At 37.2% G+C, this 12262-nt stretch overlaps 1 long non-coding RNA gene across 1 annotated transcript; it reads left to right on the top strand.

The window, feature by feature from the left end:
- The first annotated feature begins 10240 nt into the window (after positions 1-10240).
- On the top strand, positions 10241-11787 carry LOC141300069 (uncharacterized). Its single transcript, XR_012341914.1, has 3 exons — positions 10241-10541; positions 11015-11149; positions 11297-11787. It is a non-coding gene; the product is annotated as an uncharacterized lncRNA (long non-coding RNA).
- The last annotated feature ends 475 nt before the right edge of the window (positions 11788-12262 follow it).

The raw sequence follows: 12262 nt of genomic DNA, 5'->3' as shown, positions 1-12262 counted from the left end.
CTAGTCCTAACTCCAAGTGCGTAACTGGGGTGAACTGACAGCATTGGCCATTGCCTGTGGAAGCAATAAAAACTTTTAAATCGTACCTGTTGGCGACTCTTCTGTCATCTGTCGTGGTCTCTTCTTTCTGATGATAATCACTTGCCTGCAGAAGTCTTGACTTGATATTGTAGAGATGTTTTGTCACATGCTGGTGTGTGTTTACAAAAAGAAAATGTACAAAGTCAACGATTCACTTCAAAGTGACATATAACTTACCTCCTAACTATACTTATAACTATGCTTAAAAGTTATCTCATACTTATCTCAAATTGTTTACAAATGCGAGACATGTTGCATCTGGTGTAGAGACCATTCTAACTTAATAGTGTCATAGCACACTTAAAACTTCAATAACTGAAAATCTTACCTGTTGGCGGCTCTTCTGTCATATGTTGTGGTCTCTTCTTTTTGAGGATAATCACGTACATGCAGAGGTCTTGACTTGATATTGTAGAGTTATTGTGTCACACGCTGGTGTGTTTGTGTACAAATGTATACATATAACTATGCTTGAGACTTCTCTTATAGTTTAAATAAACTAAGGCAGATGCTAACAGTCCGTCCAGAGGGGCTGCAGCAGAGCTTCCTGTTTCCCTGGCCTGTTAGGGTGGCCTTTCCCTAATTGCACAGGGGCTTACAGGTTTCCTGGATGCAGATTATAACAGACTGCACTATGGGTACATAGCTGATCTGTCCCGCCCAGAGTTCTGCACCAGAGCAAGGAACCAATCCGACAGAAAGAAGGGCCAGTTTGTTTTTGTACAATTTGCTTAGTAAATTTCAGATTCATATTTCTTAGCAAATTGGTTGGGATTGTCTTTTTAAAAAAAATCATTTGTCGTTTTTTGGCAACCTAGGATGTGCCCTGTGTCCCACCCACCACGACCTTACAGGACACACCCTAGTCCTAACTCCAAGTGTTTCCTCTGGGGTGAACTCACAACCATGCCCAAATTTTCCAGGTGGCCAAGGTGTGCAATGCGCAGAGTTGCGCTCTTGGTCCATTGCTTTCTGCCCCCTCTAGAGGACTGCAGCACATTTTTAACTTTAGTGATTGAATATCTTACCTCTTGGCAACTCTTCTGTCATCTGTCATGGTCTCTTCTTTCTGAAGATAATCACTTACTTACCTGCAAAGGTCTTGATGTTGTGTCACACTGGTGTGTGTGTGTGTGTGTGTGTGTGTGTGTGTGTGTGTGTGTGTGTGTGTGTGTGTGTGTGTGTACAAATATATACTTATAACTATGCATGAAACTTCTCTAATAGTTTAACCAAAGTAAGTCAGAGCTTCCCTGCCTCCCTGCCCTCTCTGTAATTGTGCAGGAGAGTTACAGGTTTCCTGGATTATATGGGCACATAGCTGATCTGTCCCGCCCAGAGTTCTGCACCGGAGCTAGGAACCAATCTGACATACAGACCGTTTTTTTAAAATTCATTTTTAAACAATTTTTGTGCAATATGCATAGTTCAAAACAATATTACTTGTCGTTTTTTTTGGCAACCTAGGGTGCGCCCTGTGTCCCACCCACCACGACCTTACAGGACACACTCTAGTCCTAACTCCAAGTGTTTCCTCTGGGGTGAACTCACAACCTTGCCCATATTTTCCAGGTGGCCAAGGCAAAGAATTGCGCTCTTGGATCATTGCTAGCAGTCCCATCCAGAGGAGCTGCGGCAGAGCTTCCTGTTTCCCTGGCCTGTTAGGGTGGCCTTTCCCTAATTGCACAGGGTCTTACAGGTTTCCTGGATGCAGATTGTAACAGACTGCACTATGGGCACATAGCTGATCTGTCCCGCCCAGAGTTCTGCACAAGAGCTAGGAACCAATCCGACAAAAAGAAGGGCCAATTTGTTACAGATTTAATTTTTTGTTAGCAAATTGGTTGTGATTTTCTATAAAAAAATATTATTTGTCGTTTTTTTTGGCAACCTAGGATGTGCCCTGTGTCCCACCCACCACGACCTTACAGGACACACCCTAGTCCTAACTCTTACATGTTTCCTCTGGGGTGAACTCACAACCTTGCCCATATTTTCCAGGTGACCAAGGTGTGCAATGCGCAGAGTTGCGCTCTTGGTCCATTGCTCTCCGACCCCTCCAGAGGACTGCAGCAAAGCTTCCCTGGCCTGTTAGGGTGGCCTCTCCCTAAATACACAGGCACTTACGAGTTGCATGGATGCAGACTTGAACAGACTGCATTATGGGCACATAGCTGATCAGCCCCGCCCAGAGATCTCCACTGGAGCTCGGAACCAACAAAATGACAAAAAGAATGGTCAACTTGTTAAAGTTTTTTTGTTCTTGTTTGAAATAGTTTTTGTCCAGTTTGCTTAGCTAATTTCAGATATTTGTTACCAAATTGGTTGTGATTTTCTTAAAAAGAAAAAAAGGTCATTTTTTGGTAACCTAGGGCGCGTCCTGTGTCCCACCCACCACAACCTTACAGGACACACCCTAGTCCTAACTCCAAGTGCGTAACTGGGGTGAACTGACAGCATTGGCCATTGCCTGTGGAAGCAATAAAAACTTTTAAATCGTACCTGTTGGCGACTCTTCTGTCATCTGTCGTGGTCTCTTCTTTCTGATGATAATCACTTGCCTGCAGAAGTCTTGACTTGATATTGTAGAGATGTTTTGTCACATGCTGGTGTGTGTTTATAAAAAGAAAATGTACAAAGTCAACGATTCACTTCAAAGTGACATATAACTTACCTCCTAACTATACTTATAACTATGCTTAAAAGTTATCTCATACTTATGTCAAATTGTTTACAAATGCGAGACATGTTGCATCTGGTGTAGAGACCATTCTAACTTAATAGTGTCATAGCACACTTAAAACTTCAATAACTGAAAATCTTACCTGTTGGCGGCTCTTCTGTCATATGTTGTGGTCTCTTCTTTTTGAGGATAATCACGTACATGCAGAGGTCTTGACTTGATATTGTAGAGTTATTGTGTCACACGCTGGTGTGTTTGTGTACAAATGTATACATATAACTATGCTTGAGACTTCTCTTATAGTTTAAATAAACTAAGGCAGATGCTAACAGTCCGTCCAGAGGGGCTGCAGCAGAGCTTCCTGTTTCCCTGGCCTGTTAGGGTGGCCTTTCCCTAATTGCACAGGGGCTTACAGGTTTCCTGGATGCAGATTATAACAGACTGCACTATGGGTACATAGCTGATCTGTCCCGCCCAGAGTTCTGCAACAGAGCAAGGAACCAATCCGACAGAAAGAAGGGCCAGTTTGTTTTTGTACAATTTGCTTAGTACATTTCAGATTCATATTTCTTAGCAAATTGGTTGGGATTTTCTTTTTTAAAAAAATCATTTGTCGTTTTTTGGCAACCTAGGATGTGCCCTGTGTCCCACCCACCACGACCTTACAGGACACACCCTAGTCCTAACTCCAAGTGTTTCCTCTGGGGTGAACTCACAACCATGCCCAAATTTTCCAGGTGGCCAAGGTGTGCAATGCGCAGAGTTGCGCTCTTGGTCCATTGCTTTCTGCCCCCTCTAGAGGACTGCAGCACATTTTTAACTTTAGTGATTGAATATCTTACCTCTTGGCAACTCTTCTGTCATCTGTCATGGTCTCTTCTTTCTGAAGATAATCACTTACTTACCTGCAGAGGTCTTGATGTTGTGTCACACTGGTGTGTGTGTGTGTGTGTGTGTGTGTGTGTGTGTGTGTACAAATATATACTTATAAGTATGCATGAAACTTCTCTAATAGTTTAACCAAAGTAAGTCAGAGCTTCCCTGCCTCCCTGCCCTCTCTGTAATTGTGCAGGAGAGTTACAGGTTTCCTGGATTATATGGGCACATAGCTGATCTGTCCCGCCCAGAGTTCTGCACCGGAGCTAGGAACCAATCTGACATACAGACCGTTTTTTTTAAATTCATTTTTAAACAATTTTTGTGCAATATGCATAGTTCAAAACAATATTACTTGTCGTTTTTTTTGGCAACCTAGGGTGCGCCCTGTGTCCCACCCACCACGACCTTACAGGACACACTCTAGTCCTAACTCCAAGTGTTTCCTCTGGGGTGAACTCACAACCTTGCCCATATTTTCCAGGTGGCCAAGGCAAAGAATTGCGCTCTTGGATCATTACTAGCAGTCCCATCCAGAGGAGCTGCGGCAGAGCTTCCTGTTTCCCTGGCCTGTTAGGGTGGCCTTTCCCTAATTGCACAGGGTCTTACAGGTTTCCTGGATGCAGATTGTAACAGACTGCAATATGGGCACATAGCTGATCTGTCCCGCCCAGAGTTCTGCACAAGAGCTAGGAACCAATCCGACAAAAAGAAGGGCCAATTTGTTACAGATTTAATTTTTTGTTAGCAAATTGGTTGTGATTTTCTATAAAAAAATATTATTTGTCGTTTTTTTTGGCAACCTAGGATGTGCCCTGTGTCCCACCCACCACGACCTTACAGGACACACCCTAGTCCTAACTCTTAAATGTTTCCTCTGGGGTGAACTCACAACCTTGCCCATATTTTCCAGGTGACCAAGGTGTGCAATGCGCAGAGTTGCGCTCTTGGTCCATTGCTCTCCGACCCCTCCAGAGGACTGCAGCAAAGCTTCCCTGGCCTGTTAGGGTGGCCTCTCCCTAAATACACAGGCACTTACGGGTTGCATGGATGCAGACTTGAACAGACTGCATTATGGGCACATAGCTGATCAGCCCCGCCCAGAGATCTCCACTGGAGCTCGGAACCAAGAAAATGACAAAAAGAATGGTCAACTTGTTAAAGTTTTTTTGTTCTTGTTTGAAATAGTTTTTGTCCAGTTTGCTTAGCTAATTTCAGATATTTGTTACCAAATTGGTTGTGATTTTCTTAAAAAGAAAAAAAGGTCATTTTTTTGGTAACCTAGGGCGCGCCCTGTGTCCCACCCACCACAACCTTACAGGACACACCCTAGTCCTAACTCCAAGTGCGTAACTGGGGTGAACTGACAGCATTGGCCATTGCCTGTGGAAGCAATAAAAACTTTTAAATCGTACCTGTTGGCGACTCTTCTGTCATCTGTCGTGGTCTCTTCTTTCTGATGATAATCACTTGCCTGCAGAAGTCTTGACTTGATATTGTAGAGATGTTTTGTCACATGCTGGTGTGTGTTTACAAAAAGAAAATGTACAAAGTCAACGATTCACTTCAAAGTGACATATAACTTACCTCCTAACTATACTTATAACTATGCTTAAAAGTTATCTCATACTTATCTCAAATTGTTTACAAATGCGAGACATGTTGCATCTGGTGTAGAGACCATTCTAACTTAATAGTGTCATAGCACACTTAAAACTTCAATAATTGAAAATCTTACCTGTTGGCGGCTCTTCTGTCATATGTTGTGGTCTCTTCTTTCTGATAATCACTTGCTTGCAAAAGTCTTGACTTGATATTGTAGAGATGTTTTGTCACATGCTCAAAAAGAAAATGAACAAAGTCAACGATTCACTTCAAAGTGACATTAAATGTAACCTCCTAACTATATACCTATGCATTAAAGTTATCTCATACTTATCTGAAATTGCTTACAAATGCAAGTATTCATTTAATTTAATAAGAAAGTAACTCATCTGACAAGTATAAGCATTTACACCTATGCTTAAAATAATCTCATTTAACTGTTCTTTGTGCTTTCATTTAAAATTTTATTTGTAAGTCAATCGTTATTTTTCATGGTCTCTTTCTAAAGACACAGACATGTTTGCAAATGCATTGAGTCAGTATTGTAAAGATGTTGCTTTACACACTAATGTGTGTTCATTTAAATGTGATTTACATATTTAAGGATTCACTTTGAAAATAACAACTTATCTGACAAGGTATACTTATAACTGCTTTTGTTTCTTTTCTTATAGGTTAACTAAAGTACATTTTTGCTTTCATTTAACATCTTACTTGTTGGTGACTCTTCTGTCATCAGTTGTGGTCTCTACTTATGACTTGCCTGCAGATTTCTTGATTTCATATTGTAGAGATGTTATTTTATCACACTTTCCACTTACTTTAAATCCTTGTACTTCATTTCTTTTGTATGATGGTCACAGACTCCGATTTTTTAACTTCAGATTTAATTTCATGCAGTCGGAGGATATTAAACATGTTGGAAATTTTCCGCCGATTTTAGAACACAGTGTTGTCATTTGCGTCTCCTAGCAACAAGAAACTCTGATGCGTTTTTGATGACAGCCACTAGATGGCGCTTCGGTAGCGCGGGCGCCATTTTGGGATTTAAAAGCCAACTGGACAACAGCACAGAAGCAGACAGAATGACAACGAAAGGGAAGTCAAAGTGGAAATAAAGAACTTAATGACTGTAGGGAAGTAGTGTGTTACACGAAAAAAGTGCAGAAAGTCACTCTACATGGTTAGATTTTTTACGGATCAGAATTGATCGCATCTTACGCACCCAAAATGGCGAATCTCAGTCAAATCAGAAGCGCAATAGAACATTTCTCAAATGAAATTATCAGTAAATATTATGACTACTACAGGAAATGTTGAATTGTATAATTATATATGTTTTATGTTGTCAATTGTGTAATCCAACCATTAATTTAGGTGTGTGTCTGTCATAACTAAATAATTAAATCATTTTGGAGACATTTTGTTTGTTTACAGTCTTGCTTTAACTGATATTTTTTAAAACAATTTTTAATTTAAGACAATATTGCAAAAACAGATTACTGTGAAGTGGTTATATATTCCTGTTATAAATTTTATTGTCTAGCATTATTTTCTGATGCATCTCCGTAATTTAATTTTATATGTCGGTATTAATTCAGCGTTTGTAATGCTAATACTTAAACGTAATATAGGAAATTCAACCGAAACTGACATGGTTTCTAGAGAGCAAAGATTTTGTGAAAAATAAATGGAAGACAAAGTCTGTTTTTGATAATTACTAGTTTGTCATCGTTTTTTATTGCAATAACAACAAACAAACATTACAGTATGTACAAAACACACAAAAATGCTTTTAATAATAAACGAGTTATGGTTTAATAATTTACAGAAGTAATATAATACAAAAAGTCTTAAGGAATAAACGGAAAGGAGTAATTATTAGGCTAGGTTTCGATACAGATTTCTTGATTTGGTTCAAGTCTGATTCGTTTTCAAAATAATTATGTTGTCCATGTTCATTTTTCATGTTTATATAAAATAAATTATCTATAAAAGGAATCTTCAAACTTCAATCTGGGATGTCAGTCATGAAAGAAAAATGCTTGGATATTTAAATTGTTCAGTCAGGAACACTTTGAAACATCAACTTGAAATACATGACTTTGAACTGAATGTTTCAATAAAACTATAATGGATTATTTTGGTATTAAATTGTATATTTCATGACTAAGGTGGATTTTCTAAAATAGTAATAGAAAATTTGGTCAATGAACAATCAAATCTTTGTTAATGTCTGGGGGCAAGATAAAGTGTCATTAATCAGATCAATCAAAAAATCTTTATTCTTTAGGAAATCAGCACTGTTTAATAAAATAGAAATACTAATAGCAGTGTATTTTGTGTTTCAGCTCTGGGTCAACTATATGATGAAGACAGTGAGCGTTGGACATCCACATGTATTTAGGGACACACTCCTCCCAGTCTTCATGGGTCTTTGGGTCAGAACATTCAGTCTTTTAAGGTTTGTACCTTAATGTTGATCACATGACCAGCTGTGCCCGGTTCCTGATAATAATCAAATTGCATTCATTTATTATTTAGCCCTGATTTTGAAGATGAACACAAATATTTTCCAAAGAATTGTGCACAAAGAAAAACACAAATAATGACTTTATTCAACCATTTCTGAATGGTTGGTCCACGTTTTTTTCAATGCTGCTGTTGTATTGGGAAGCCATAATGTGTAGGGGAGAGCGGGGCACAACCTAACACTTTTTGAATTTCGCGGAATAATGAGGATATGTCACAGAATAATGTCATAGTTTAATACAGTGGGGCATATTGTAACACAGTGTTACAATGTTCCCCATCTGCACCACTGGAGTTTAAAACAGGTTAGTGTCTTCTGCTGGTTTGCGAAGCATTAATAAACTATCTAAACTGATAAATAACAAATTGGAGATTAAAATAATAGCAGATTTGTCTAATTTTAAATGAATACTAAAAACTGAAATGAAAAGTTTACTTCAGCCAGAAATGTACTTTTACTATGGTAAAATAAATATTCAGCGATATGTTTAAAAGGCTTTTGAATTTTGGCGCTCTTTTTTCTCTGCATAGTGTTGCTATGGCAACTAGTAAATACCGTAAATTTGGTTATGCTAGCATGTGTGGAAATATTTAAACCACGTGTGTTACAATTAACCCCGCGTTAGGTTGTGCCCCACTCACCCCTATCCATCAACAGAAACAAACATTAGCTGAACCCTATTTGTTTATGTGGTGTTGTTTATAAAAAAAAAAACTATATTACAGATGCATTGTCAGATTTAGGTTGAACCGCGGTCTGCGGAACGGTACGGTTCGATTTTTTTTTACAGAGAACTGTTGCAACCCTAATATATATATATGTATCAAAGGTTACGTTAGACTTTAACATTGTCTGTCATTTTGACAGACAGGGTCAGAAAAGTTCTGTCATAATCTATTATTACCATAGGATTATTATTTCCATTTTCAATTTCATATTTTAATTATAATAACACATTTAATTGCTTTTACTATTTGTTCACATTTGTTTTTTTAAAAAAAATCATAAACCTACAGGACGACAGCGCAGTGTAAAAACAACAAAATACAAAAATAAAATAAAATAAAAAAAATTTATTTCTCGATAAAAAAATCAAAATGACAGACGGCCTTTAGATTTTTTTCGTCACTGACAAAAAAATTCTGTCGATGACGGACAATTTTCAGTTAACGCAACCTTTGATATATATATATATATATATATATATATACATATATATATATATTTTTTTTAGTGGTGTCAGTCAATTAAAAAATGAACATATTATTTTTTTCTAAAAAATTAATTGATTAATCTCACCTAACATTAAAGATTTTAATTATACTTTTATATTGCAATCATTTCACATTTAATCTTCAAATTAATGTAGACACAACACAATGAAAGAATTTTTTTACATTTTTTTAATGTCGTCATTTTTATGACTGAAGGGATGTATCACTGATACCAACTGATGTCTCGGAATTTTTTTCCTAATATTTAACCATTGACTATAGCCATTCAACATTACAGTATGATTGAGAGCTATCAATTTAACATTTATTAGACAATAAAAAATAACTTATAATTTAAGTGAACTCAAAACAATCATCCCATAAACCTATTATATTAAATGTCATATAACCTGTGCCCTTTAGCAAGAAAATAAAGCCTAATTTAATAAAGTTATCAAACACTAAATTCAAAATTAAATAAAGCTAAAACTTAAAACTACAGAAGTTATTGAACTTTTTAAACAGAACTTTGTTCTTTGATTACCAAACATCACAGCAGCTGGTTATTAGTTATTATTTTGGCTGCTGTTACTTTAAAAGCTGAACTTGACGTGGATCTGACACTGGTTTGAATCTGACTTATAAATAATAAATACTTGCATGCACAGTTGTAAGGCAGCTTTAATCACCTTTTTTATAACCTCATGACTTAAATGATGGCATAACTATGACATTTCATGCTCGTAGTTTTATTTGGGTTTGAATATGACACAGCGCTTTAATATAGCTTAATACACTGCACACTTGACGAGCACAGTGTAGTGACTGACAGGACAGGAAGTTTATTTTTTTTTTACTGATTTATGGCTTATTCTCATTTGACCAGTTTGCTGATGTTCTATTGAAGCTCCTTGTCACCACCGGTACTGTTTCCGCACTTGTTTGTGTCACAAATCCTGTCCATGATCTTGCGTCTTCCCGTCACCAGAGGTTGTCTTCCGTTTATATTGACACTCACACTAAACAGACTGTTACATGTCACCCCAGACTACATTTCCCGTGGTTCATGTCACTAATTACGGTTTTACCTGCAACCAATCAGACGCTCTATAAATACAAGTCCTTAACCACCAAGCAGAGTATTGTTTACTGTTTATTGCTCTCCTAGTGATAGCTGCTTTACGGAGCCACTTCGAGTTTCCTGTGTCTAGTCTAGTTTAGTCTTGTTCATAGTCTGGTTACTTGAGTCTTGATCTTTGCCTGGTTTATCTCATCTTGTCTGATCTGTGCCTGCAGTGAAGTTTATAGCCTGTCTTGGATTATCCTATGGTCTTGCCGTTTCAGAGTCTGTTTGCCCCTCAGCTGAGGAACGTCTCGCTGCAGCCTGCGGTGGACATCCAACTCCGCCCACATCCAAGTGTAACGTCACAAGCCACGCCTACGTCCAAATACGTCACATTCTAATTTATTTTGAAACAGGAAGAAGCATCCATAAGAAGATCGTTCATATTGTTTGCCAACCGCTAAAAAGTTGTTGTTTGCCGCGTCGGTAAGTAAAAACAAGATTAGCCTGTCTTAAAACGTTGACAACTTTAGGAATGTGAGTCATGTGTGCATGTTCATAAACAACAGTTCATGTGTGTATTACTCAGATAGCAACAAATATATCAGAAGAATCAGTGCACTCTGTGTGTTTGTGTGTGTGTCTGTGTGTGTGTACATACGTATCTGTGTGTACACAAACACAAATACATATATGCATACATGTATGTATAGATAGATAGATATATAGACAGTGCAGTCTTATGACATAACATGAATGTTGAATGAATGTGCAGATAGAAAACACTCACATACTGTACATATGACATCATTGACCACAGTACAGTACCCATACACAGTAACTCAGCTGAGCAACATTCACTACATCATCATTTCACTACATCTTGCTAGATAACTCTGTGTATGTCACAAATTATCATTGTATTCTTCTGTATTAATGACAAGCATAATGTTTTACAGCATTCAGTCCGAGCCTGATGCAGGGCAGTTCTCGTGGGTTGAGGGGTCCCTCCCTGCTGCAGTTTCACCAGTAAAGAAAATGACTCAATACAATTCACTTGGAGGACCACATAAGCCATGCAGTGGTGCATGGAGGTATTGTGAGAGCATTTCTCTATATATTATTGTGGTTTTTCATAAATAAATATATTTGTATGTGGAATTATGAGGTAAATGATGAGTTAATACTTTTTTCGTGGACAAATACACCCCCAACATGTATGTATTCTCTATTTTTAACAGGAGCACCAACAAGACGTGGACGTTTGCAAGGGACAGTGGTCCAGGGTCGTAAAGAGTCACCATGAGTTATTCTGTGGGGAGGTGAAAGGGCCTGCCTTTCTCCAAATAGACAGTAAAAATCAACAGAATGCCATCAACGACTACCTGGGCAGAGAATTGGATGAAGCAAGAGATGTCTTTTTATTTATCTTTGAGTATCTGGAGGATATGGACACATTCATATCAATAAACAATCTTGATGAACAAGGCCTGAAGGTCCATGCCATGTTCCGTGAATAATCTATCAGAGAAAGAAATCTCTCATTGTAGCCTATGTGTGTATGTATGTATGTATGTATGTGTACTGCATATCAGGAACTGTCTATCTGATCATTCAACTGTCCATTCAACTGTACAGACTTTATGATAGTTGAAACATATCTTTTGTTAAACACAACCAGTCAAATATTCTTTTTTTTCTGATCATTCAACTGTTCGTTCAACTGTACAGACTTTATGATAGTTGAAACATATCTTTTGTTAAACACTACCAGTCAAATATTCTTTTTTTTCTTTTTTTTTTAAAGAAGTCTGTTCTGCTCACCAAGTTTGCATTTATTTGATCCAGTGTACAGCAAAAACAGTACAATTTTAAAAGTATTTTTTAAAGTATTTTTTAAAAGTATAGTTTTCTATTTGAAACTGTTTTCTATATTTCTAATAAAATGTAATTTATTCCTGTGATTTACAAGGTGACTTTTTTTTGCTATATATATATATATATATATATATATATATATATATATATATATATATATTCTAATTTGCTGCTCAAAAAATTTATAAAATAAATAAAGGTTTCTTTGATGAATAGAAAGATCAGAAGAACAGCATTTATCTGAAATTTAAATCTTTTGTAACATAAATGTCAATTTAAAGCATTGCTAAATAAACATTAATTTCTATAATTTCTTTCTATGGTATAGT

Source organism: Garra rufa, chromosome 24, assembly GCF_049309525.1.
Source record: "Garra rufa chromosome 24, GarRuf1.0, whole genome shotgun sequence".
Taxonomy (NCBI): domain Eukaryota; kingdom Metazoa; phylum Chordata; class Actinopteri; order Cypriniformes; family Cyprinidae; genus Garra; species Garra rufa.
The sequence above is the reverse complement of the archived record's forward strand: the minus strand, read 5'-3'. Positions and strand labels throughout refer to the sequence as shown.